The sequence below is a fragment of the Prunus avium genome, chromosome 1, assembly GCF_965620075.1.
Source record: "Prunus avium chromosome 1, drPruAviu1.hap1.1, whole genome shotgun sequence".
Lineage (NCBI taxonomy): Eukaryota > Viridiplantae > Streptophyta > Magnoliopsida > Rosales > Rosaceae > Prunus > Prunus avium.
Window position 1 is genome coordinate 34,950,843 of NC_142284.1, and position 24,304 is coordinate 34,975,146.

The 24,304-nt window shown below is 42.3% G+C and overlaps 1 pseudogene; it reads left to right on the forward strand.

Annotated features, from left to right (window-relative positions):
* The first annotated feature begins 4,153 nt into the window (after window positions 1-4,153).
* LOC148297719 (secreted RxLR effector protein 161 pseudogene) lies at window positions 4,154-4,850 on the forward strand (annotated as a pseudogene).
* The last annotated feature ends 19,454 nt before the right edge of the window (window positions 4,851-24,304 follow it).

Here is a 24,304-nt window from a genome sequence, read left to right on the forward strand (position 1 = left end):
CATGAAGTTTTGATCAATAATTTAAAAACTGTTATGTAGAATGAGTGAGCCACAGCTGCTCAGGCTGTGTAAGAGTTCTTAAATTTGACAGTTTGGTTAGAAATTTGCATCAGTGCTCATAGCCTTCTATATGATTCTCCATCCACATATGGAAATTATGCATATTGATCACAACATTGATGGAACAATCTGGACAGTCGACTGCACTGGCTAGCAAGTGTATCTACATCCACAAATGTGAGTTTACTTGCGTAGGAAGCTTGTGCAGTTTACTGTTTAGGGTTTTGGAACAAGCTAACTTAAAGCCACATGTATAAGTTGACATGTTTAAATCAAGATTTAGGGACAGTTTTATTTAATTTGTATTGCAAATTGTACGGTGAATCACAACTCCATCGAAACCTTAACTAGATCAAACTATAGCAAGTGAAGCAGGATTTGGAAATATTTCTAGGTTTTTTGGATTACAATTTTGTGTTTAAAGAGAAACCTCCTCAAGTGCTAGCTACAGATGCTTCTGTACCAAGACAAACTTTGCCAAATGGGAAAAAACAAACAAGATGGCTATGTTGATCATGTAAAGGGCTATGGCTTCATCAGTGAAAGGAAGCATTCCCAAATCTGAGAATGCAAAACAATATTATGAGGCAATTGCACAGAGGGTTAAGGAATTTGAGAAAGCTGTCAAGAGCACCCTTCTGAATCAGTTTATTGATATGAAATATGATGGACAAGGTTGTGTAAGAGCTGATATCATCAACTTGATCGACATAGGGACTAAACTGCAGGAACTGGGTATGACAGTAGATGAGGATATGATGGTCCATTTTGCACTGAATTCATTACCTAAGGAATTTAAATCTCTCAAGGAAACCTACATTGCTCAGAAAGAGAACTGGACTTTGAATGATCTCATTACAATTACTGTTCAACAAGAACACAACATCATAAGAGAAAGGGGAGCCAAGATGGTCAACATGATTTAGACTAAACAGAATAAGGAAAATAAGTATAAGACTGCAACTGGGAAAGAGAAAGAGAGCATTGTAGAAAAGGCTTTGAAACCTGCAACTGGAATGAATTGCTTCTTTTGCAAGAAAGCAAGGCATATGAAGAGAGACTGCAGGAAATATAAATGGTGGTTGGAAAAGACGAAGGGAAAAGGTAACACCAATATGATTTTGGTCTTTTTCGAATCTAATTTGGTTAATTTCTCATATGATTCATGGTGGTTAGATAGTGGTGCTTCTATTCATGTGGCTAATTCTTTGTGGGAGTTTACAAACAAGAGGCTGCCAAGCAAGGATGAAATGAAGGTGTTCGTGGGAAATGGAGAAGAAGTCCAAGTTAGTTACATAGGGACAGTTAGAATCAAGCTAGAATTTGGTTTTGTTTTAGAATTAGATGAAGTAGTTTATGTTCCTTTTATGAAGAAGAGTTTGATTTCAGTTACTAGACTTGTAAAATCAAAGTTCAGTTTGAATTTTGATGGAGCTGGTTGTTCTATTTTCATAAATAAAGATTTATTCGGTAAAGCAAGTCTCATTGATGGAATGTTTCGATTAAACTAAGAACTGAAATGGAAATAAATACTGTGCAACGCAAAACCAACCCAAAAACCCTTCTATGACGTCTGATTTACGTCATAGAAGGCATTTAATGACACGGATCAGGCGTCGTTACCCGCGTCGTCAAAAGGGGGTGTCATGGAAACTTTTTCAAAACACGACGTCTATTCCGTGTCATGGAATAGGGTTTCAATGACATAGATTGTGTGTCATGGAAAATTTTTTAAAACACATTTGTGCCACGTCATGGAATGGGATTTCAATGACGCGGATGGCGTGTCGTAGAAACTTTTTCAAAACACGACGTCTGTTCCGTGTCATGGAATGAGGTTTCAATGACGTGGATATCCTGTCGTGGAAACATTTCCAAAACACGGTCTATTCCGCATCATGGAATGTGGTTTCAATGACACGGTTTAGACGTCGTTGAAATTCTTTAAATTTTTTTTAATAAAAATTCTTAATCTATATATATATATACTCTTGATTATATTTAGAAACTGTTATTATCATTAGTAAAGTCACAGACAACATAAGTAGAAAATAAATAAATTCATCTTGACCTCCCTTGCATACAACCAAAACCAATATTTCAAACTTAAGCATAGATTGATGAGTCAAAATTTCACAAATTGGCAATCAAAACGAAATCAATGAGACAATCAAATTGACAATATTTCACATGTCTAACAAATCACACCCAAACAGAAACCCAAATTCAATATGCTACAAGACTGCCCGCTTCAGAGTTAGAAGAATCCCCATTCAGATTGTACTCTTGTGCAATTTCCTTCAACTCTAAGCCTGCCCTCTCCAAAGGGAATACTCTCAGCTGAAATTGAGTGGCAAAACAAATTATATTAATACACAAGTCTGCAGAAATGGATTAGCTCTGGTTTTAAAAAAAATCTAATGCTTTAGGACAATGCAATGAATAAACTACTCTTCAACTATCTACATGCATTAGTTCAGGTACTTTAATCAAATCAATGAGGAAAAATTCACCAATATGATACACACACATATATATTTATTTCACCAATCCAGAGGAACTATCCTTGATGGCACGAACTATCCGGGTTGGCTTCGCAAAGTTAAACTTGTCCTTAAAATGGATGAGATTGATTATGTGTTGACACAAGCCCCACCACATATTCCTCTGACCAAACAGCTACTCGGGAAGAAATAACTGCTTATGAGAAGCATGTCAAGGATGATAGTAGAGGTAAATGTTACTTACTAGCATCCATGAAAGATGAGCTACTAAAACAACATGAAGATATGGATGATTGTGCTTCCATATTGCTTCACCTTAAAGAGCTTTATGGTGAAGCTACTTGTAGCTTGCGTTACAATACAAAATGTGAACTTGTCAACACAAAGATGACACGAGGGACTCCGGTTAATCAGCATGGTCCCAAGATAATATCAACTAAAAGGCCTAAAGATGTGGATAACTCAACTAAATTGTGGCACCTCAAACTTGGACACATTGGCCAAGATAGGATTCACCGGATGGCAAAAGATGGATGCCTTGGATCTTTAGACCCTGCTCCTATGCCTACTTCTGAATCTTGTCTACAAGGTAAAATGACCAAGTCTCCTTTTACTGGTAAAGGAGAAGGAGTTGCAGAATTGTTGGGGTTGATCCACATAGATGTTTGTGGACCTTTGTCTACAAACGCAAGGGGAGGTTATTCATACTTCATTACCTTTACCAATGATCATTCACGGTTCTAGTATTTATACTTAATAAAGCATAAGTCTGAATCTTTTAAAAAGTTTCAGGAATTCAGAAATGAAGTTGAAAACCAAACTGGCAAGGGTATTAAAATCCTTAGATCTGATCGAGGAGGTGAATACTTAAGCACAGAGTTTCTTGATTACCACAAGGAACATGGCATCTTTACACATTGGACTCTACCAAGGACTCCACAACATAATGGGGTCTCTGAAAGGAGAAATTCAACCTTAATGGATATGTTTCGTTCCATGATGAGCTATACTTATTTACCTATATCCTTTTGGGGATATGTACTTGAAACAACAATTCATTTGTTAAATAGAGTGCCTTCTAAATCTGTTCCTAAAACTCCATATGAAATGTGGTTTTGGAAGAAACCAAGTCTTGGTTATATCAAGATTTAGGGTTGTCCAGCATCTGTCAAAAGACAAGATGCGGATAAACTAGATGCAAGGTCAGTGAAGTGTAGATTTAAAGGATATCCCAAGGAAACTATGGGATATTACTTCTTTCACATGGACGAGGAAAAGGTGTTCGTAGCAAGGTCAGCTACCTTCTTAGAAAGAGAATACACTCTTGATGAGAAAGGGGAAATCAGATAGAACTCAAGGAATTCTCCAATGAGCTAGAAATCAACACTGAACTGAATGCAATCCCAGATCCACAACCTGTTATAACACAAACTCCGCGTAGTTCAAGTAGGGTTAGAAGAATGCCTGAGAGGTCAGAGAATAATTGGATTATCTCAATCCTTGTATATAGATAAGGTGCTAAAGAGATTTCATATGGAACAATCTAAGGGTTGCTTCCGGTTAGACATGGACTTCACTTTTCTAAGAACATGTGTCCGAAAACTCCTGAAAAGAGATACAGCAGATGAGTAAAATCCCTTATGCATCTGCAATAGGGAGTCTCATGTATGCTATGTTTTGTACAAGACCGGATATCAGTTATTCTGTTAGTATAACGAGTAGATATCGGTCAAACCCAGGATTAGATCATTGGGGAGCTGTTAAGTATTCCTTATTTATGGAGGAACATCAGAGTTACAAGTGGAAGCGTTTACGGACTCGGATTTCGCATATGATGTAGATGATCGTAAATCCATATCTGGGTATGTCTTCATTCTGAATAGAGGCATTGTTAGCTGGAGAAGCTGTAAACAAAGTGTTACTGCTGACTCCACCACTGAAGCTGAGTACATTGCTGCCTCGGAAGCGGCAAAGTAAGCTGTTTGGATGAAGAAGTTCATTACCGAACTAAATGTGGTTCCAACCATAATGTCACCAGTACCTTTGTACTGTGACAACATTGGGGCGATAGCTCAAGCTAAAGAACCCAGGTCTCATCAGAGATCCAAGCACATTGACAGAAAATTCCACAAGAATCGAGAACTCATTTCGAATAGTGATGTATGCATTCTAAAGGTTGCATCTACAGACAACGTAGCAGATCCACTCACTAAGCCTATGTCACAGTCACAACTGGATAGACATACAAAGAAAATGGGTATTAGATACATGGCTAAATGGCTCTAGTGCAAGTGGGAGATTGTTAGAAATGTGCCCTAAGAGCTAATACATTTGATGTAATCTCCTTAGAATACATTTCGTATATGATAAATAAAGGGCAATCTTATTTTTTTATCTTTTATATCGTGTAAAGAAACAAATGTACAGGGTGTACTAAATAAGAGATAAAGTAATCTAAAGAAGTTTAGATTCGGGAGACCTTTAATCTCTAACTGCAGTATCCCAAAATGTTCCTAATCGTAGGGTTGTCAAATGGGCATTGATAAACCGTCAAGATTGGCACATATTATGTATGCTCAATAATGAGGATGGTTGGTCTCAAACCATTTGTGTAGTTGACATTAATAAAAGTATGTGGGTGCTCATTAGTGAATGAGTACACTGAACGCAATCAACTGTAGTTCTCGTATGGAGTATTTATCTATATGTCAAACGAGAACTCGTAGTTGCAATAATGCAAATGAGTCCTTAGACCTAAGGCATCATGGTTGTCTTGTGATGCGTTATTGATCTTTGATAGCTCGCAAAGGAAAGTCGTAAAAGATTTTTCTTATGTTCTATTGGGATCTCTTAATTCATCATGGAGGCATGTGAATGTACAATAAGGAATCTCTACCTTTCATAAGAAAATGAGAATGTTTCAAGATATGATTCAGTGAATCTTCGGCCATAGTACTTGAACATGATTTAGAAAGTGGTTTTTAATCATGTTCTATGAATCACATGAGGTTAATCATATTAGGGGTTTGACATTATCAATCCGTACCCTAAAAATATGATTGGAAACATTGTATAATATAAGGACCGTATTGCATTGCAATTCCAACTGAATAGGTTCTTCGTCTATTCTAATTAGCTTGGGTAGCCATGATATATTGCTAGATGTCACTCTTGGCTTGTGGAAGTCCTAGGATTGATTGTAATCAGTCCAAAAAAAGGAAGAATTAAAAAGGGGTTTTAGTTCCAGTTGGTTAGAAAGATTTCTAATGTTTTCCCACTGCCTTGCTAAATTAGAACCTAATTGATTGCACACCTTAAATGGTTAACTTTGAGTAATACAAATGAGAATGAGGAAATCAATTTGATTGATTTCATGTGGATGATTTACTATGTGTAAAAATGTATTTGGGCCTCGGTCATAGTTAATGAGAAGCCCAAATGGTTGGGTATCAAGCCTAAGGGCTTAAGACACTTAAATATTATGGCTCATGTGTCATAAGGCCCAATTTTGGAAGCCCAATGGGGTTTGGCCGAAAATGCTTAAGTAGATGTTTATGAGAATTGTTTCCATAAGCTCATTAACACACAAACACAATCCAACATCAACCAAATAGGTTTCAGAGATCAAAGAGAGAAAAAAGAGAGTTTTCAAGAGTGAAACACTTTCATCTTTCAAAGGGGTGTAGATTGAAACAAATCTTTAGAATCTTGAACTAGCATCCTTGTATTCTCAAGATACTTCTATTGGGGTCTTTTTCGTTCCAGCAGCTACAAATGGGCTGGGCTGCCGTAAGGAGAAAATTGGTGAAATTACCCCGTGTCTTAGTTAGCGAGAACTAGGCCCAAAGCATCCTGATGGAGTAGCAAGTCCCAGGGGAGGACTCTGTTCTTCTTCTAGCGGCTGCGTGTTTGGTGCTGATGTTTTCAGCAGCTTGACGAAGAGTTGAAGATGACTTGCTGATGTTTCCGGCAGCTTGAAGAAGAGTTGAAGATGACTTGCTGATGTTGATATGAGATTATGTGAGCTTGGCATGAGAGCTTGGAGTGTGGGAGCTAAAGACCCACAAGTTTAGCAAATGAGAATGCATGTGCTTGGCTTGGTGTTGGATATGCTTAAGTTTGGGGTGTTGATAATTTGTTGTTTGTGGCTATGGCTATGGCTATGAGGATTTAAGAGTTTCAAGAGAAGGATGGGAGGAAAAGCTTGAGATTTGAAGGCTATGGTGTTTATAGCTTGGAATGAGGGAAAAGCTTGGAGTTATCCTTGGTGAGGCTTTATGGATTTAAGAGTTTCAAGATAAGGAGGATGGGGGGGAAAAGCTTGAGGCTTGAAGGCTATGGTATTTAAAGCTTGGAAGGGTATGAGGAGGAAGGAAAATCTCGGTTGTGATGGTTGAAGAATGGCTGGGATGGCTGCTGGAATGCTTGCAGCAGCCAAAGGGAGGAAGGAAAGTGGTTCGACGGTGGCTGGGGTGCTTGAGCAACCAAGAGATGTTGGTTGACAGCTACTGGGATGCTTGCAACAGCCAAAAGATGGAGGTTGATGGCTGGGATGGCTGCTGGAATGCTTGCAGTAGCCAAAAAGAGGAAGGAAGATGAGTTCTCATGGTTGCTGGGAGGTTTGCAACAACCAAGAGATGGTTGGTTTTGTCTGGGCAAATGCCTCCCAATTTATAGAGAGTGAGGGTTTTCCTTTATCTCCAATAGGTAAAAGGAAGTGTTGGAGCTAGTCTATTTCCTATGGGTAAAAGGTGTTTGTGCCTAATAAATCACAGCCACGAGGTCTCTCGAAAACCCACAAGGTCTCTCGAAAACCACCCGGCTCGGTCACAGCGGCCGAGCCCGTTGCTCGAACGGCCCGGCAGGAATGGCCGCGAAACAATGCGCAGCGAAGCAAGCCGTGTCAGGGGTTTCAGTTCGAAGGAATCCGGCCCATTTTGAGAGACGTTTTAACACAGGGGGAGCTGGGGGCACCAGGTTACCCAAGGCGGCCATGACGCTAATAAACTATTAAAGCGGGAGGTTCGTTTCCTTCAAGTTTTCGGGCAACGTGGCCGGAGGAAGAAGGATTACTCACGGATAACGCCCGGGAATTCAGAAAATCCGAAAGAGTCGAGAATTAACGTCTACAACTCGGCGCAAGTTCAAAAGAAAATGGCGGCGAGGACCTACGACAAGAAAGTCAAGAAGAAGAAAAGAGGAAGGTAGGCGGATGGGGGCGGCCAATATTGCCGACACCAAGCCGTTGGCCAACGCATTCGCCCGGGCCCCTAGGAAGAATAACGCCTCGGCCTTCTGCTACAAATTTTTCTAGGGCTTGGTCGAGAGAACTGGTACGCAGTTTCGCGTCTCCCTTACTCGGCCATTCCCTCTGTTCCTGGCACATGACCTCTCCATCATTCCTGATGGTGAGACGGAGAACGACCTGAAGGAGATCTGGGGCTCCTTCCTAGTTACGTGCGACCTTTACTGCGGCCTGTCCAAGGCCGGGGCCGAGGTTTATCTACCAAACTTCGTGGCGCGGTAATTCGGCCTGATCCAGACGCCCTCGCTCCCCCCGTTGTCAACCAACCGGCTCTCTTTTCGGAGGGCTGATGTCGCCCAGCAGCATAGCGTGGCTGGCATTTCCTTCCAACTTCAAAAGGGGATGACCTTCCTCACTCTGACGCCTTGGTTGCGTCGTAATGCGTATGACGAGGATGGAAGGGTCTGGTACAAGGAGTGCATCTCGGCCAGATTTATTCGGCCTGTTGAAGAGGCCGTGAAGGGGCCTTGAAGAACGTAGATTGGGACCCCCTCCCTCCCAAGACTGGCAAGGGGAAGAAGGCCCCAGCCGTGCCTTCGAGGCCGAGTGCCCTAGTGGAGGCCGTGTCCAGAGTGGCAGCCCCTCCTTCGGCCAGAGCGACGGTCGTGACTTCGACCGCGACCCCAACCTCCAGGGCGCCGGCGGTGATGGGGGCGTGAAAAACCTCTCCGCCGGCTCGGCCGATTGCTTCCGTTGGTAAGTTTTTTCCCCTTTCATGCTTTTTCTTCAGCCTCTCTGAGCCAATTTCATCCCTGTTTATTCTACCTCTTACTTCTTCCACTTCTTACTTTTTCTTCGTATATGCAGCCCCAAGTCGTAAGTGGGGTAGAGAGGATGCGAGCGCCGAGGTCGCAGCGGTTGAGGACGTTCCAGCCGAAAGGGTCGCGACCGAGGCGGAGGTATCGGAGCGACCGAGGAAAAGGACCCTCCTTATTCTCTCGGAGGGCGAGGATGAGGAGGAAGTCCCTCCTGTGATTGTAAGTGAAGCCCCTCTTGTGGCCGTGAGTACTTCTCCTTGATTTCTACTTTCCTCTTTATTCTCTAGGTCACCCCCCCCCCCCCCTTTTTTTATACATTTTGATAATCTGGTTCTTTCCTCAGGATGAGGTAGTGGTCAAGGAGGAAGCTACTGCCGAAGCACCGAGTGTTGAGGAAGCGGCTGCTGCCGAGATGGCGGTCGAGGAGGTGGGCGCTGTTGTGTAGATACAGCTGCACCAAAATGGATTCAGTTGCATCCTCAACTTGTGATACTCGCAAGTGCACGAGCCGTTTGGTAGTATAGCGTATGTAAGTGCGAGGTCGATCCCACGAGGATTGGTGATTGAATGATCCAATTTAGTTTCCCTACACAAAACAGAAATGAAAAAGAAAGGAAATAAATAAAACAATGAAGAAAGAAATAACTAACTCAAGCAGATAAGTTCCCAAGTTCAATTAGATTAATGGATTGATTCTAGCTAAAGTATGATTAAGCCATGGTGTGTGGTCATAACCTTGTGTTCCTAATTCCCTAATTTGATCATTTGTTGTCTAACCTAAAATTAAGCATTAGGAACCCATTAAGCATAGAAGAACATTTTAAACAACCAAGCATGTATCTAATCCCTGTTGTCGAATGTCCATACATACTCTTCCTATTCATAGTTCAATTCGAATTAAAGCATGGTGTATACTCTTAATTCAAACCAAGATAGCTAACATGCAAGCCTAAATGGTGATCAATCATTCAAACTAGCATATTAACTTATAAGCATAATGAATAAGAACAAAAACCATAATTGAAACTTGGAAACTAATTAAACTTGAATACTTAAGAAAGAATGTACATTACAAGAAAAATAAATTACAACTAAGAAAACATTAAGGAAACTAAGAGAACTTTGAGGAAGAAAGGAAGTGTTTGAGAACTTTGAGGAGGGAGAAGAAAGTGTTTGGGAACTTTAGAGAATTTTGGAAGAACATGTGTTTGAGAGCTTTGAGGATTTTGGAAGGGAATGTGTTTAAGACATGGGGAATTCGGAAGAGAGTGTTTGAGAACTTGGAGGATTTGGAGAAGAAAGTAGAGAGGTGTTTTGAGAGCTTTGTGGATTTTGGAAGAGAGTGTTTAGGAACTTTGAGAATTTGGAAGAGAGTGGTTGAGAACTTGGAGGATGTTTGTGAACTTGGAGAATTTGAGAACTTAGGGAAGGAAGAGAAATGTGTTTGTGAAGTGTTTGAGACATGGAGACTTTTGGAAGAGAAGGGAAGTAGAGAGATGTTTGAGAACTTTGAGGATTTTGGAAGAACATGTGTTTGAAAGCTTTAGAGAATTTGATGAAGGAAATGGGAGAAGTGTTTGGGAAGTGTTTGGAGAAGAGAGTATTTGAAGAATTTAGAAGAAGAGAAAGGAAAAGTGTTTGATATTTAGTACAAAGAAAATTTAATAGAATGATCTTATTACAACAATTGAGTACTACAAAGGGAAACTAAGAGAATTTGAGGGAGAGAAGGGAAGGGAGCTCTAGAGAAGTGCTTGAGAGCTCCCCCCCCTTGGGGTGTGTTTACAAGCTTAGAGAACTTCCCTATTTATAGGCCTAGGGGAAGTGAAAATCTGAATTCAATATGGCTAATGCATACAACACTTGTTTTATAAAATCTGAAATGGTTGATGCACTTGTATTAGAAAATCTTGAATTGGTTGATGCACTTCACCAATAGATCCCACCAGCAGCCCTAGCTCATCTTCATGTCACCATGACCAAGCTTCCAACCAGAAATGATAGCTCATACCTAGCTCACCATGACCAAGCATCCAACCAGCACATGTTGAGGTCAGCATGACCAGAAACTTCAAGGGCTTACAACTTGGGCTTCTCTTAATCAAATTAGGACTTTAAGCACTCGAAATTGAAGTTCAGAATGTCTTCTTTCCAGCCATATGTTATTTGGGCCAATCCAAGGTCGGATGAAGAAGTTAAGGCCGAAACAAATTGCTAACTCATTTTCCGCGCTGATAAGATCCATCCTGAGCATGGTTCTGTGTTTGCTAGGTAACGGACTCCAGATTTATCCAATGGGGCTGAAGTTTGGATATGTTATAGTACACACCAATTGGAACAACGTTCATGAAGAAAGTGGCCTCATTCGAGCTATGTAGGTTGCTGAAACAAGGCTTGACATATGACCTACGAAACTGGACTGGCAGGGGGCTGTAGCCAAAATGAGTTTGTCTTTAAGCTCTTCTTCCCTTTATCCAAATCAGGCTTTAACATGCATGGATTGCATCATTTCCTATCCAAAGCCATCATTGTTCCCTAAAGCTGAAAGATAAACACAAAAAGGATTAAAAGTACAAGTTTAACTCAAAAACATAACCAAATCATAAGCTAGAAGGGTACAAAATGATATACAATTATGAACCGATCAGGCGCCACGGAGGCGGTGGTTGAGGGGGAGGCCGCTGCCGAGGTGGCAGAAATGCTAGATGCCAAAGCAGTAGCCGCAGAGGTGCCAGCCACTGCGGAGGCCGCCGCGGACATGCCAGACGACTAGGTCATTGCCGTGGAACCAAAGCGGGCCGCCCTAGTGGAAGTTCCTTCGGCCGCCTCTGCCGTGCCTACCTTGGTCGTTACCGCGCCTGTCGAAGCGGCATTGTGATCCGCTCGGTAAGCGTTTGCTTTCATTACACTTAGCTTTATTTTCAGAATTGCACCACATGCTCTTGACCGAATTTTTTCTGCTTCCAGCCTCCCCGGTCGTTGCTGCCGCTATCCATGGTCGTTGTGACCATGCCCCCAATGCCGTTGTCCCAGGACTCGACGGTTGTGACCGAGCTGTGTCTGCCGCGCAAATCTCACGGCCTGGAGTTCCGGGCCGAGGGGATGTGCGTTAACACGGGGTTTCCTGCATTTGGGTGCGGTGCGGTTGTGCGCGGGCGTGCCAGCAAGGTTTACCGTGCGTTGATGTTCAGGTGAGTGTTGGATGGGTGAATGGTGCGCCTGTTTGATCTGTCTTCCTGGTCAAACGATTGTAGCCGAGAGAGGAACTGGTCTCGGCTGTTAGGTTCACGGCCTGAACTACAAGGCCGTCGAGTGATGGTGTTGGTGGTGGGTTTTGGGCGGTGCTCCGGCGCGCTGGTCAGTGAGCCACGGTCGTGTGATATATGGGGTGAGTGAGCGAACAACAAGGATGGTGCTCCGGCGCCTTGAAAATCAAAGGTCGTATGATATATTGATGAATGGATTCTGCTTACAATCTAACACTACTCCTAGGAAAGCAAGTAAAGATATTGAAAGTGCATTACAGGAAAAAATAAGTTGCTCCGTGGGAGGCTTGTTTTGGTGTTTGAACCCTTTGAATGTAGCTCGAGTCTTGTATTTATAGGAAGAGTCCCTGGATGAGTAATCGAGGCTGAAATTACGCATAGTGGAGTCTGATTAGCGCAAGTGGGCAATCCAATCGACATTTGGGATCGTGAAGTATGGTGATGAGACCCCAAAAATCCTGGTGAATCTCGGCCGCCGCGCCCAATCGTGGGTTTTGAACCTCTGGCCGTGGAGACGCATTTATTGCCTGGATAGCTGGTGAACCAACATCTCAAGCTGTCAGAATCCTTGTGAGAATGTCCACGTCTAATCACTCTGATCTTCATCACCAAATCTTGACTTCAGTCACTTCCCACCTTCCCTCATGCATTAAATGCTACTTTGTGGCCAATGGGTGTTGCTGCATTAACCAGGCACTACTTCATTAAATGAAGCCTGGGACCCTGTTGTCACGTGATGATTTGCCTTTAATGTCTTGGCCGCAATTTTGTTCGGCCTCGGCCTCGGCCTATGCTTGAGGCCGGGATGATCATGCCTTAGCATTTCTTCTTTTATTCTTTAAGGAAGGCGAAAATGCCCTGGCGAAACGCTGCGTTCCAGCCTCTGCGAACAAGTGCCAGGGCCGAAAGAAAGGGTTCCCTCGGCCAGCTCGTGGCCGTGATTTATCAGGCACAAACAAGCTGGCGGTAACTGGAGCCACGGTCGAGAGTGTACCGAGTCCCCTGCGGGCTGCTTCGGCGGTCCTGACCGAGCTTTTAGTCACAGAAGTTCCTACTGCGCCCCTTGCCGTTGCAGTGAGTACTTAGCCTCTTTCCTTGGCTCTTCTTATCCCTTAGTAGGTGGTTTCAAATCTGACCCCCTTTTGTTCTTTGCTTTCTTAGCAGCTCGCTTCCTCCGATGATCTTGCGGAGCTATATGCCAGCCTTCACGAGAAAGGAGGCAGCTCGGTCCCGACCGGACCGTTGGACGAAGATTCCAGGGCCGCAGTTGAGCAGCTTCGGGATTTTCTCCATATGGGAGTCCATCAGATGACCAACACCGATACCTTCATGGAGTTCAGATCCTGCTTGGACACGGCCTTGGCACTTGGCCTTTTGGATTCGGCACAGTTGGACGAGCTGCAAGTTCGTTTGACCAAGGGGGAGGAGATGATCGGCCGGTATGTTGAGGCCGGGATGAATATGGCCGAGGGGTGTTCTTTGGAGCAAGAGCTGGCAGAAATAAAACAACAGGCTCAACCTGTAATGGCTCAACTGAAGGAAAATGACCTTGTCATTAAAAGACAAAATGAAGAGCTGGCGCAAGTTGAAGCCCAAATTGCCGAGCTCCAGGCCCGCCGTGATCTCATCCTCGTGCGCTGGAATCATGCGGCCACGACCGGCGCGGAATTGAAATCTTCGGCCAGGCAGCTCCTTAAGGCAGCGGCCGAGAAGAAGAAAGTCTTGGCTGAGAGGAAGCTGATCAGGGCGAGGTGGCTGGCGGACATGGATAGTGGGGATATCGCCTGGAGAAGGATCACTTGCCTGATCTGGGGAATGTTCAGCGAGGGGATCTAGGCGGGCGGTCGTTGAAGGATTTTGGGATGTAATAATTAACTACATACATACATATTATTTATATATATTTTTGTATAACATCTGTATATATTTTTTTTTCTTGATCGGCCACGACTGGCCGTTCACTCCTTTTGCAAAGAAAAACCTTTTAATCTAGATGTAAGGCAAGGGCTTCCTTTTCTGAAATATCAAATGTATGCTTTTTTTGCTTTATGTTGACCGCACCGTTTGTTTAACTCGTTCGCCTACCTCCCCCTCTTTTTCTTCTTGACTTTTTTGTCGTAGGTCCTCGGCGCCATTTTTTCTTGAGCTTGCGCCGAATTGTAAGCGTCGAGTCTTGACTTTTCTAAAATTTTTAAACTCCGGAGCATGGTTTGCGTATAGTTCTTTACCTTCTGCCTAAGTCGCTTGAAAACTCGAAGAGGTTGAACCTTTAGCTCCATTAGTTTACCAGTGTCATGGCCGTAGGTCAAGGCATAAGGAGATGTGCCCGTGGCCGAGTGTTTCGATGTGCGGCGCGACCAAAAAACCTTAGGGAGCGAGTCGTGCCAAGCCTTGGGTTTTCTTGATGGACACGGCTTAGTGTAACCTGGTGCCCCCGGCCGCCTCTGAGTTAAGCCGTCCTCGATCATTCGCTGGACGTCTTCGCACCGAAGCCCTTGGGAGGGCGTTTCTTGCTAGGCCGCAACCGGCCGCGGGACCTGCTGCACATCTGATCGGTTCATAATTGTATATCATTTCGTACCCTTCTAGCTTATGAATTGGTTATGTTTTTGAGTTAAACTTGTGCTTTTAATCTTTCTTGTGTTTATCTTTCAGTTCATTGAGTTTTAGGTAACAATGATGGCTTTGGATAGGAAATGATGCAATCCATGCATGTTAGGGCCTGATTTGGGTGAATGGAAGAAGAGCTTAAAGACAAACTAATTTTGGCTACTGCCCATTTCCAGCCCAGTTTCGTAGGTCAACTTCTTGGCCTTGGATCAGCATTCTCTGGGGCTCGGATGAGGTGAAGATCTTCATGAAACTTGTTCCAATGGGTGTCTACTACAATATATCCAAATTTCAGCCCAATTGAACATATCTGGAGTCCTTAGCCCGTCCAACACTAAACCCTGCTCAGGAGGATTTGCAGCTGCCAGCTTTGTCATGTGCCTCCATGTGCCTCCTTTTAGCCATGTACCTCACCCCAGCTATAACTGACTTTGCACCCAGCATAATGAGTGAAGTGGGGAGGCATTCCAGCTATGAAATTCTAAAGGAGCAAGTTGGTACATGCTGGAGCTATTATAGAGAAAGCATGTGCATGCATGGGAAGCAAAGAGAAAGGAGAGAGAGAAGAATGAGGAATGATGAGAGGCATTTTGCTTCAGCCTTTGAACATGGGAATTGAATTGGCAGATCACTTTGGAGCTGGAAATCAGGTTTTAATTGAAAGAGGAAGCATGTGCATGCATGTGAATCAAAAAGGAAAGAAAAGATGAAATGAAGTCAATTCCAGTCTCTGTTCGGCTGCCAACTTGCAAGGGCCAAACCGCACACTTCTACTGGTCCGATGGAAATACTTTCTTCATAGAAGTTGTTCCAATGGGTGTCTAGTATAACATATCCAAATTTGAGCCCCATTGGATACGTTTTGAAACCTCCGGCCTTCCTACACCAAGCCTGGTTCAGAAAACTCGTTTTTTTTCAGCAACCAAAAGGCAACCACATGGGTTGACAGCAAAAGGCAACCACATGGGTTGGCAGCAAAGGCAGCCACATCTGATCACCTTTGAACCCATGTGAAGAAAGCTTGAGGTGCAGCAAAAGATGAAGGACGGTGTGGGAATTCATCATGTTGTTCCTCCCTCTTAGCCCTATAAATAGAGAAGCCTTCAAGCTTCAAAACACACCCCAAGGGGGGGAGCTCTCAAACACTTCTCTAGAGCTCCCTTCCCTTCTCTCCCTCAAATTATCTTAGTTTCCTTTCAAGTTGTCAATTGTTGTAACAATAATGTTTTTACTAAATTTTCCTTCAAGTTTTCTTAGTTCCACTTTACTTTTATTTGTAATGTACATTCTTTCTTAAGTATTCAAGTTTAATTAGTTTCCAAGTTTCAATTATGGTTTTTGTTCTTATTCATTATGCTTATAAGTTAATATGCTAGTTTGAATGATTGATCACCATTTAGGCTTGCATGTTAGCTATCTTGGTTTGAATTAAGAGTATACACCATGCTTTAATTCGAATTGAACTATGAATAGGAAGAGTATGTATGGACATTCGACAACAGGGATTAGATACATGCTTGGTTGTTTAAATTGTTCTTCTATGCTTAATGGGTTCCTAATGCTTAATTTTAGGTTAGACAACAAATGATCAAATTAGGGAATTAGGAACACAAGGTTATGACCAAACACCATGGCTTAATCATACTTTAGCTAGAATCAATCCGTTAATCTAATTGAACTTGGGAACTTATTTGCTTGAGTTATTTCATTTTTCTTGTTTTATTTATTTTCTTTTTCATTTCTGTTTTGTGTAGGGAAAATGAATTGGATCATTCAATCACCAATCCTCGTGGGATCGACCTCGCACTTACATATGCTATACTACCAAACGGCTCGTGCACTTGCGAGTATCACAAGTTGAGGATGCAGCTGAATCCATTTTGGTGCAGCTGAATCGAAGCAACAACATCATTCTGCGGCCTTACCTGCTGGGCCGCCTGAACAAGAGGCTCGGCTGGTACGACCGAGTTGGTTGGTGCTAGATGAGCGCCATGGGTTTGGCCAAGGTGCGTGTGTGTTGCCGTCGGAATGGCCGAACCGTAATGAAGGTGAGAGCCTAGCGGAAACAACGACGTCTGCAATGGTGAAACGGTCGGATTGCTCTGACCGTACTGCTGTGACGAAGCAGCGGTTGCATTGCTTGGGCCAGGATGGGTCTGGACGGCCGCAGTATGAACTGAGCCGAGTGGCTAGATCGCGGGATGCGTGGGACTGGTTTGTCCCAAGGATACGGCCAAAGCGTGGAGTGGGCCGTACGCTGTCTCTGCCGGGTAAGTTGGTCCGGGATTTGTCCATGTGGGCTGGGATTGCCCCCAGCTGTTCGTCGGCGGCAGAGAATGCTAACCGTAACTTGACGCTTGGGTTCGGCCAGAGACACCGAGGCTGCTGCTTTCGCCGTAAGGCTTGATCCTTTCGCGCTCTTGGCTTTTCTGTCCGGCTCTAGGAGGTGTTGCGGGCGAGGTTGCGGGCAAGGTTGCCGGCATCCTCTCCTGAAAAAGCATCCGCAGTTCTGAGGAAAATCTGTCCATTCCGGCCATAAAGGATGTCTCTATCCTGTAGGCCTGCTTAGACATTAGATCCTCTACCACTACTTGTTGTTGTATGGACTCGACCGTGCGATCCGTCGTTACTGGAACTCTGCCCGAGATCCTGACCGCATGTTCGATCTCTGTGAAAGTGATTGGTGAGGTGGACTCAGGAGTCTTAGAAGTCATTTCGACTGTTTTGTTTTTGAGCTTTGCCTGTGCCCTAGTTTCCACCATGATTTTTTTTTTTAGACAAGAGTCCCATCGGGCTTGCCAAAAGTGTTTGCTGCCCAAATCTCACGGCCTGGGGGTCCGGGCTGAGGGGATGTGCGTTAACACGTGGCTTCCTTCTTTTGGATGCGGTGCGGTTTGTGCGCGGTCGTGCCAGCACGGTCTACCGTGCGTCGAGATTCGGTTTGGATAAAAATGGTTAAGTGTATTTGTGCCTAATAAATCACTGCCACGAACGGACCGAAGGAGCCCCTTTTCTCGGCCCTAGCACTTGCTCGTGAAACTAAAACGCGGCGTTTTCGCCAAGATGTTTTGCCTTCCTGGAAACAAAAGAAAAATTGCTAAGGCATGATCATCTCGGCCTCGATTATAGGCCGAGGCCGAGGCTGAACAAAATCACGGTCAAAGGTATTAAAGTCAAATCATCACGTGACAGCAGGGTCCCATGCTTCATTTAATGAAGTAATGCCTCTGTTTATTGCAGCAAACCCACTGGCCACGAATAAGCATTTAATGCACGAGGGAATGTGGGAAGTGACTGAAGTCAGGATTTTGGTGATAGGAATCAGAGTGATTAGACGCAAACATTCTCACAAGGATTCTTACAGCTTGAGAGATTAGGTCACCAACTATCAGAGCAATAAATGCGTCTCCACGGCCAGAAGCGCAGAACCCACGATCAGGGCGGCGGCCGAGATTCACCAGGATTCATAGGGTCACACCACCATACTTCACGATCCCAAATGTCGATTGGACTACCCACTTGCTCTGATCAGGCTCCGCCATGCAGGTTTTCAGCCTCGATTACTCCTCCAGGAGCTCTTCCTATAAATACAAGGCTCAAACTACATTCAAAAGGTTCGAATACCAAACCAAAGCCTCCCACGAAGCAACTTATATTTTCCTGTAATGCACTTTCAATATCTTTACTTGCTTTCCTAGGAGTAGTGTTAGACTGTAAGGAAAATCCATTCATCAATGTATCATACAACCCTTGATTTTCAAGGCGCCGGAGCATCATCTTTGTTACTCTCTCACTCACCCCATATATCATACGACCGTTGCTCACTGAGCAGCGCGTCGGAGCACCGCCCAAAACCCACCACCAACACCACCACTAAACGGCCTTGTAGCTCAGGCCGTGAACCTAACAGCCGAGATCAGTTTTTTGAAGTTGTGTGAAAACTGAAATTGGAGAATGAGTTTCATTTGGCCATCACACTACTACACTTGAGCATGTTGTGTTCTGAACTTTGCCGCCTTGTGACTAATGTCTAAACTAAGTTTTTCTTGTGAAAATTTTTGAGTCATTTGCATAAGTCACTCTCTCTTTGGAAAGTGTTCGAAAAGTTTTGTTTCGAGTCTTGTTTTAGTTTCTGTTTTGCTCGAGGACTAGCAAAAGATAAGTTTGGGAAGTTTGTTCGGTTCATTTTTACACATGATTTTTCATGTTATTCACCCACTATTTTGAGTTAGTTCTTGACATTTTATAGCTTTTTACTTCCTTTTTGTGTTTTCTTAGATTTTGCCTTGGTTGGGATGAAAATGAGCTAAAAGTGCATTATTAGTTATAAATTCTGTTTTTGTTCATTTTCGTAGGTCAACTTCTTGGCCTGGGATCAACATGCTCTGGTGCTCGGATGAGGTCATGATCTTCATGAGACTTGTTCCAATGGATGTTAACTACAACATATCCAAATTTGAGCTCCATTGGACAAGTATTGCCTATCCAACCAATCCATCATGTTACCACAGTTCTGGAAATCCGGATTTGGCCAGCTTTTACCTCCCTTGTGTCATCTTAACTTCTTGTTACCATAACTCTTGGTAACAAGGAATTACATTTGTAAAATAGATATTTTCTGAGCTTTTGGCATCTTTGTGAAGTCAAAGCTCCATCATGGCAAGGGGACAATGGGCTAAGGCTTTATCAAAGGTGGTAGTTTTATATTAAAAGGTAAAAGCTGGAAAGGAGGAGAGAGGGAGGAGAAGTCAAAATTGCAATCTGATATTGGGAGCCTTTTGATCGTGGGAAATCAGGCTATTCCACATTCTACACAACTTGAGAGCAGCTTTTGGGGAGCTAAGAGCAAGGAAGGAGAAGGAGGTGCAGCCAAGGAAGAAAGGAGAAGACTTCCACCATTGAAGACTTCAAGCTTTCATCATTTCCAAATCTGTAAACTCCTTCTAGTTATATTTCGAGTTTGTATTTGGAATAAGTATGAGCAACTAAACTCCATAGCTAGGGCTTAGGTTGAAGCCCTAAACATGATTACCTTATTGTTTTGATGCTTGAGTGTATGAATTTCTAGATGTTGTTGATGAACCCCATTCACTAATTGAATTTTATGATATGTGTTTGCTTCCTTTGCTTAATCACCTTAGGTTGTATGCATGTAGCTAAAGTTGAGAAGTTGTGTAAGATAACCAAGAACACAATTTCTAATTAGCAACAAATGATTGAACTTGTTTAAGTGAGCATCATGTGAATTGGTTTCTTGACAACAATTGATGAATTCCAATTCACCAAATTAATCTATCCTTGATGTGTGTTTTCCTTGATTGATTACCTTTGAAAGCATGCTTCTTGAGGTTGTTGGGATTATGTGTATCTTCATGTTTTCCTAAGCAATAGATGGATGGAGTAAGAACCATCCATGTGAATTGGTTTCTTGAATACCTAATGTAAACACCATGCTATTAGGGTTCTTGTGATGTTCATATTCTCTTTGAACTTAATGGGTTTTCCTTGCAATCGAATCGAAGTACGAACCATACCTAGGTTCGGTTATGAGGAGGGCACAAGTATTGTAGCACGAACCATGCACTTTACGTATATTAGAGAGAATCAATGCGTCTTGAGCCACGACCCATGGTCTTGATTGCGAACATCTTCATCAATACATTTAGAGTTCATCACTTGAGTATCCATGAACATGGGTAGAATTGTTTAGGGTGGATTCCGAAACCCTAGTGTTTGTTACATTTTAATTTCACATTTTGATAATTCATCTCTGCCATTCACATTTAAATTCAAAGTCCATTTACTTTCATGCAATAGAAATAGGTCACTTGAACCAAATCAAAAAAACCCCCCCAATGTGTGTGTGAGTTGCGTGTTTGACACGTTTTGTGTCTTTGTCACTGAATTTTGTTTGTTTCCGTAATTGTTTTGGACTTTTGGTCCGCGTTGTGTTCTTGCATTTTTTGTGCTGATTCCAACCGTATAAAGAACGTGAATTTTGGATAAACGGTTGGAAAGTTATAGGTCAAAAACTGGACAGAGGTCGAAACTGAAAAACAGAGAAACGAATCTGTCCAAATGGTGATAAACGGGTGATAGAAAGTGCTGTTTGTGTTTTTCTTTGTTTTCTTGTGTTGTTTCATTTCTTTTATCTTCCTTACTTCATTTTTAGTTTCCAATTTGTATTGTGTTTGTGTGTTGTGTAAAATTAGTGTTCTTTACGTACTCAAATTAGAACTTATAGGAAACCGACAAGTTCTTCGTGGGATCGACCCCGTACTTACATAATCTATACTTCATTAGATTCGTGCACTTGCGGGTATTTTTAATTGGTTGTTTGCACATTAATTTGTGTCCTTTTAGGAATGCAACAGTTTTTGGCGCCGTTGCCGGGGATCGGTAACATTGTTTGATTCTATTTGGCTTTCCTACTTTATTTTTTTTTCTTAACTGGACAATTTCAAGTTTTAAAGTTAATGACGTTAATGGACAAGTTGTGTTTGTAGTCCAACAGAAAAGGACAATTGCCCAACAAGCAAGAGAACTGGGTTTAAGTCCCAGCTTACACAACCCATTGGTGCTTGTTGCTTTGAAGCATGGAATTGGACATGTGTTGATTTTTCCTTTTCATTTTTAGTTTTTTTTTTTATATTTCGTAATCCTTTAATTCTGTTTCAAGTTTTTTGTGTTCGTTTTAGCAATTTATGATAGCTTAATAAAAATGGAGAGAGATGGCAACCTCAATCATAAGAATGGGGAGTGTGGAGCAGTGGGAGAAGTCGCGACCTCCAAATGCATCATGCTCGACCTAATCGCTTCAAGGGGGAGTATTCCAATCCTTTCTCTTTAGTTGTTTTGTTATTACTTCAGTAATTTTAATTTTCTATTTCTTTTATTAAAAAAAAATTAAAAAAGATTTTTTATATTAGCTGACTCGTGGTAACTCCAGTGAGCGTCTCCGTCAATACAGTGTCTAGGAGTTCTTTAGGCGACACCTTCGGTGTCTAAGAAGTTTGGGTTTTAAGTGGGACCTTTGTGACCCCTCCAACCTTCCCGGATCCCCTGGCTGTGTTTTCTGAGGCCCTTAACTGGTCATCCATGAGTTGCTTGTATATTTGTGTGTTTTTTTTCAAAAAATAAAAACAAAACAAAACAAAAATAAAAAAAATTAAAAAATTAAAAAGTTTTAAAAAAAATTGAAATTTGAGTTTTTTATTTAATTTTCCTTGTAAATTGCAATTTGGAACTTCTTTGTTGTTTTTTTTTTCTTTGTGTGGTCAGTTAGTTGTAAATAATAATAAATTATAAAAAAAAAATCAATTTTGAAGTTCTTTGTTTTCTTTTATGTTCTTTTTTTTTGTTTTGTTAGGTTAGTTTATTTATTTACGTGGTGTGGTTAGTTAGTTTATTTCTGAGTGTTAAAAACACATTTTTATTTCATTTCAAACATTACAAACAAAGAAAAAAAAAAGTAAAACAAAAAAAAAACAAAAAAAACAAAAAACAAAAAAAAAAACATTCAAGTAAATTAAAAATAAAAACAACTTCTTCATCTTCATCTTCATCTTCATGGCATGCCTCTATTGTCTCTTACTTGCAGAATCTGCAGCAGCTCCACATGGTCCTCATTTTTTCTCTGCAGTGCTTCCACGTGCTGATTGGCACAGTAGAGCCGCTTCTGCAAGTCCGCCACCATAGCCTTCAAGGAAGTTATTTCCTCGCTCATCGCGGCACACTCCCGTGTTCTCGCCAGCAATCGCATACCCAAATTGGTAGCCGAGACCGCATGGAGAACAGTTAAATTATTGGACTCCTCCACCGCTGCTTTGTCAGACCTCTGTGCTACATGCAGATGATCTGTCGGTGTGAGCTTGCTGCCAATCATGCCTCCAAGCAGCGCTGCTCTGTTCGGCATTGCCTCAGAAAAGTTCGGTATTACCTCAGCAAAGTTTGAGGCCGTACCGTGATGATATGTGGAGTTTGGGAAGACATGGTTTTGAGGAGCCCTTATCTGCGCATTCGGTGGTGCAAGGGACAGTTCAAGGCTAAGATCATCAAGGTGAGTGCATGAGGATGCCATTGTTTTGTTTTTGGATTTTTTGATGTTTTCTCTAAATTTGCAGGAAGAAATGCGGGGTGCTCTTCTACTTCACCGAGATGAGTTTAAATAGACTTATGCAGATGAGGGAGCCGAAAGCACTTCGGATCTCGAGGGTGCTATCCTGTGCTCTTTTCTCTCGGATCCCTTCATTTCTGGCGCAAATTGCGAGCACGTTTTTTTTTTTAAAAGGGAGCATGTCTACACTTTCACTTACTTTTGCCTCCCTGTTTTCTGATGTTTGTGTTTTTGCTTTTTCAGTTTTTATTTTATTTTATTTTATTTTCAATTATTTTCTTCTTGTTTGACTGGTTTCTTAATAATGTAGTTGGAAGAAGAGACAAAATTAAAGATGCGTCTTGGACACCTGGTGCAAGAATCCCAACTCTTCTTTTAAATTATTGTTTGAATTGCGTGTTTATTTCAGTTTATTTATTTATTTATTTATTTTGTTTTTTATTTAATTAGGTAGTATAATTTAAAACTCATAGGATATTCTTTGAAGGAGCTAAATTTTTGGTAACTCCAGTGAGCAACCGCAGTCTATACAGTGTCTAGGAGTTCTTTAAGGCGACACCTTCGGTGTCTAAGAAGTTAGGGTTTTAAGCGGGACCATTGTGACCCCTCCAACCTTCCCGGAACCCCTGGCTGTGTTTTCTGAGGCCCTTAACTGGTCATCCTTAAGTTTTTCTCTTAAAAGAAGAAGCAGTTATTTGTGTATTTACTTAACTAAAAATAAAAATAAAAAAAATAAAAAAATCTTGTTTGGGTCTTCGTGTTTTTGTTTGATTGTCGTTCTTTACATTTAGGGTCAATCGTTTCTTTGAGATAGCTAACGTTTTTATTTCCCAATTAAAGAAAAAAAAAACACACATACACTTTAAAATTAAATAATAAATAAAAACTGAAATCATTTCTTCTTGGCGCTCGGTGTCTCGACCATAGGAGCTTTGAGTTTGGCCCTCTGGCTGTCCTCTTCCGGGGCTTCACGCACAGCCTTTTGGGGCTCATCACTTGAGCTCCCAAAGATCGCAATCTTAGCTTGAGCGTAACTACTCTCGCGATCCGCTTGCTTGCGTTTACCCGGTCGGTCTAGGTCCTCCAGTTGCTTTCTCATGTCGCGAGAGTACAACTCTACCATCTTTGATAGATTTTTATTCTCGTCTCGCAATACTTCTAGCTGGTGCCGATTCACCTCCACAATCCTTGACCTCTCCCTTTTCAAGCTTTTTATAGCACTCTGACAGTCTTCAACCAAACTTCGCTCCGCCGCCAACTGAGCTTTAAGCACCTCTACCTCATGGGACTTCGCAAGTAGGCGATGACCCAAACTTGCGACACATGCTGTACTCTGCACGCTCAGTGCCAGGGCATCACTCGTGACCCGGTTGTCATCCCTTGTCCCGAACACACGTATATCTTTGGGAGTCACTAAATTTCTGCAAACTCCAATGGCAACATCGTTGTCCAGGAGTATTGAGTCATTGACAGTCACAGGCCCCCGTGCGGAGGCAAAGTAGGGCATCCATACTGGTGCTACTGCTTGGCCTCGTGTCTGAGTCGGTGGAGCTAGGTTGAGATCTAACGAAAAGGGGTAGGAAGAAGCCATTTGATTTCTCACTTTTTTTTTCTTTTTCTTGCTTCTTTTCTCTTTTGTGTTTCTGAGTTTGTGTGTTTTTTGTTTTTTGTTTTTTTTCCCTTCT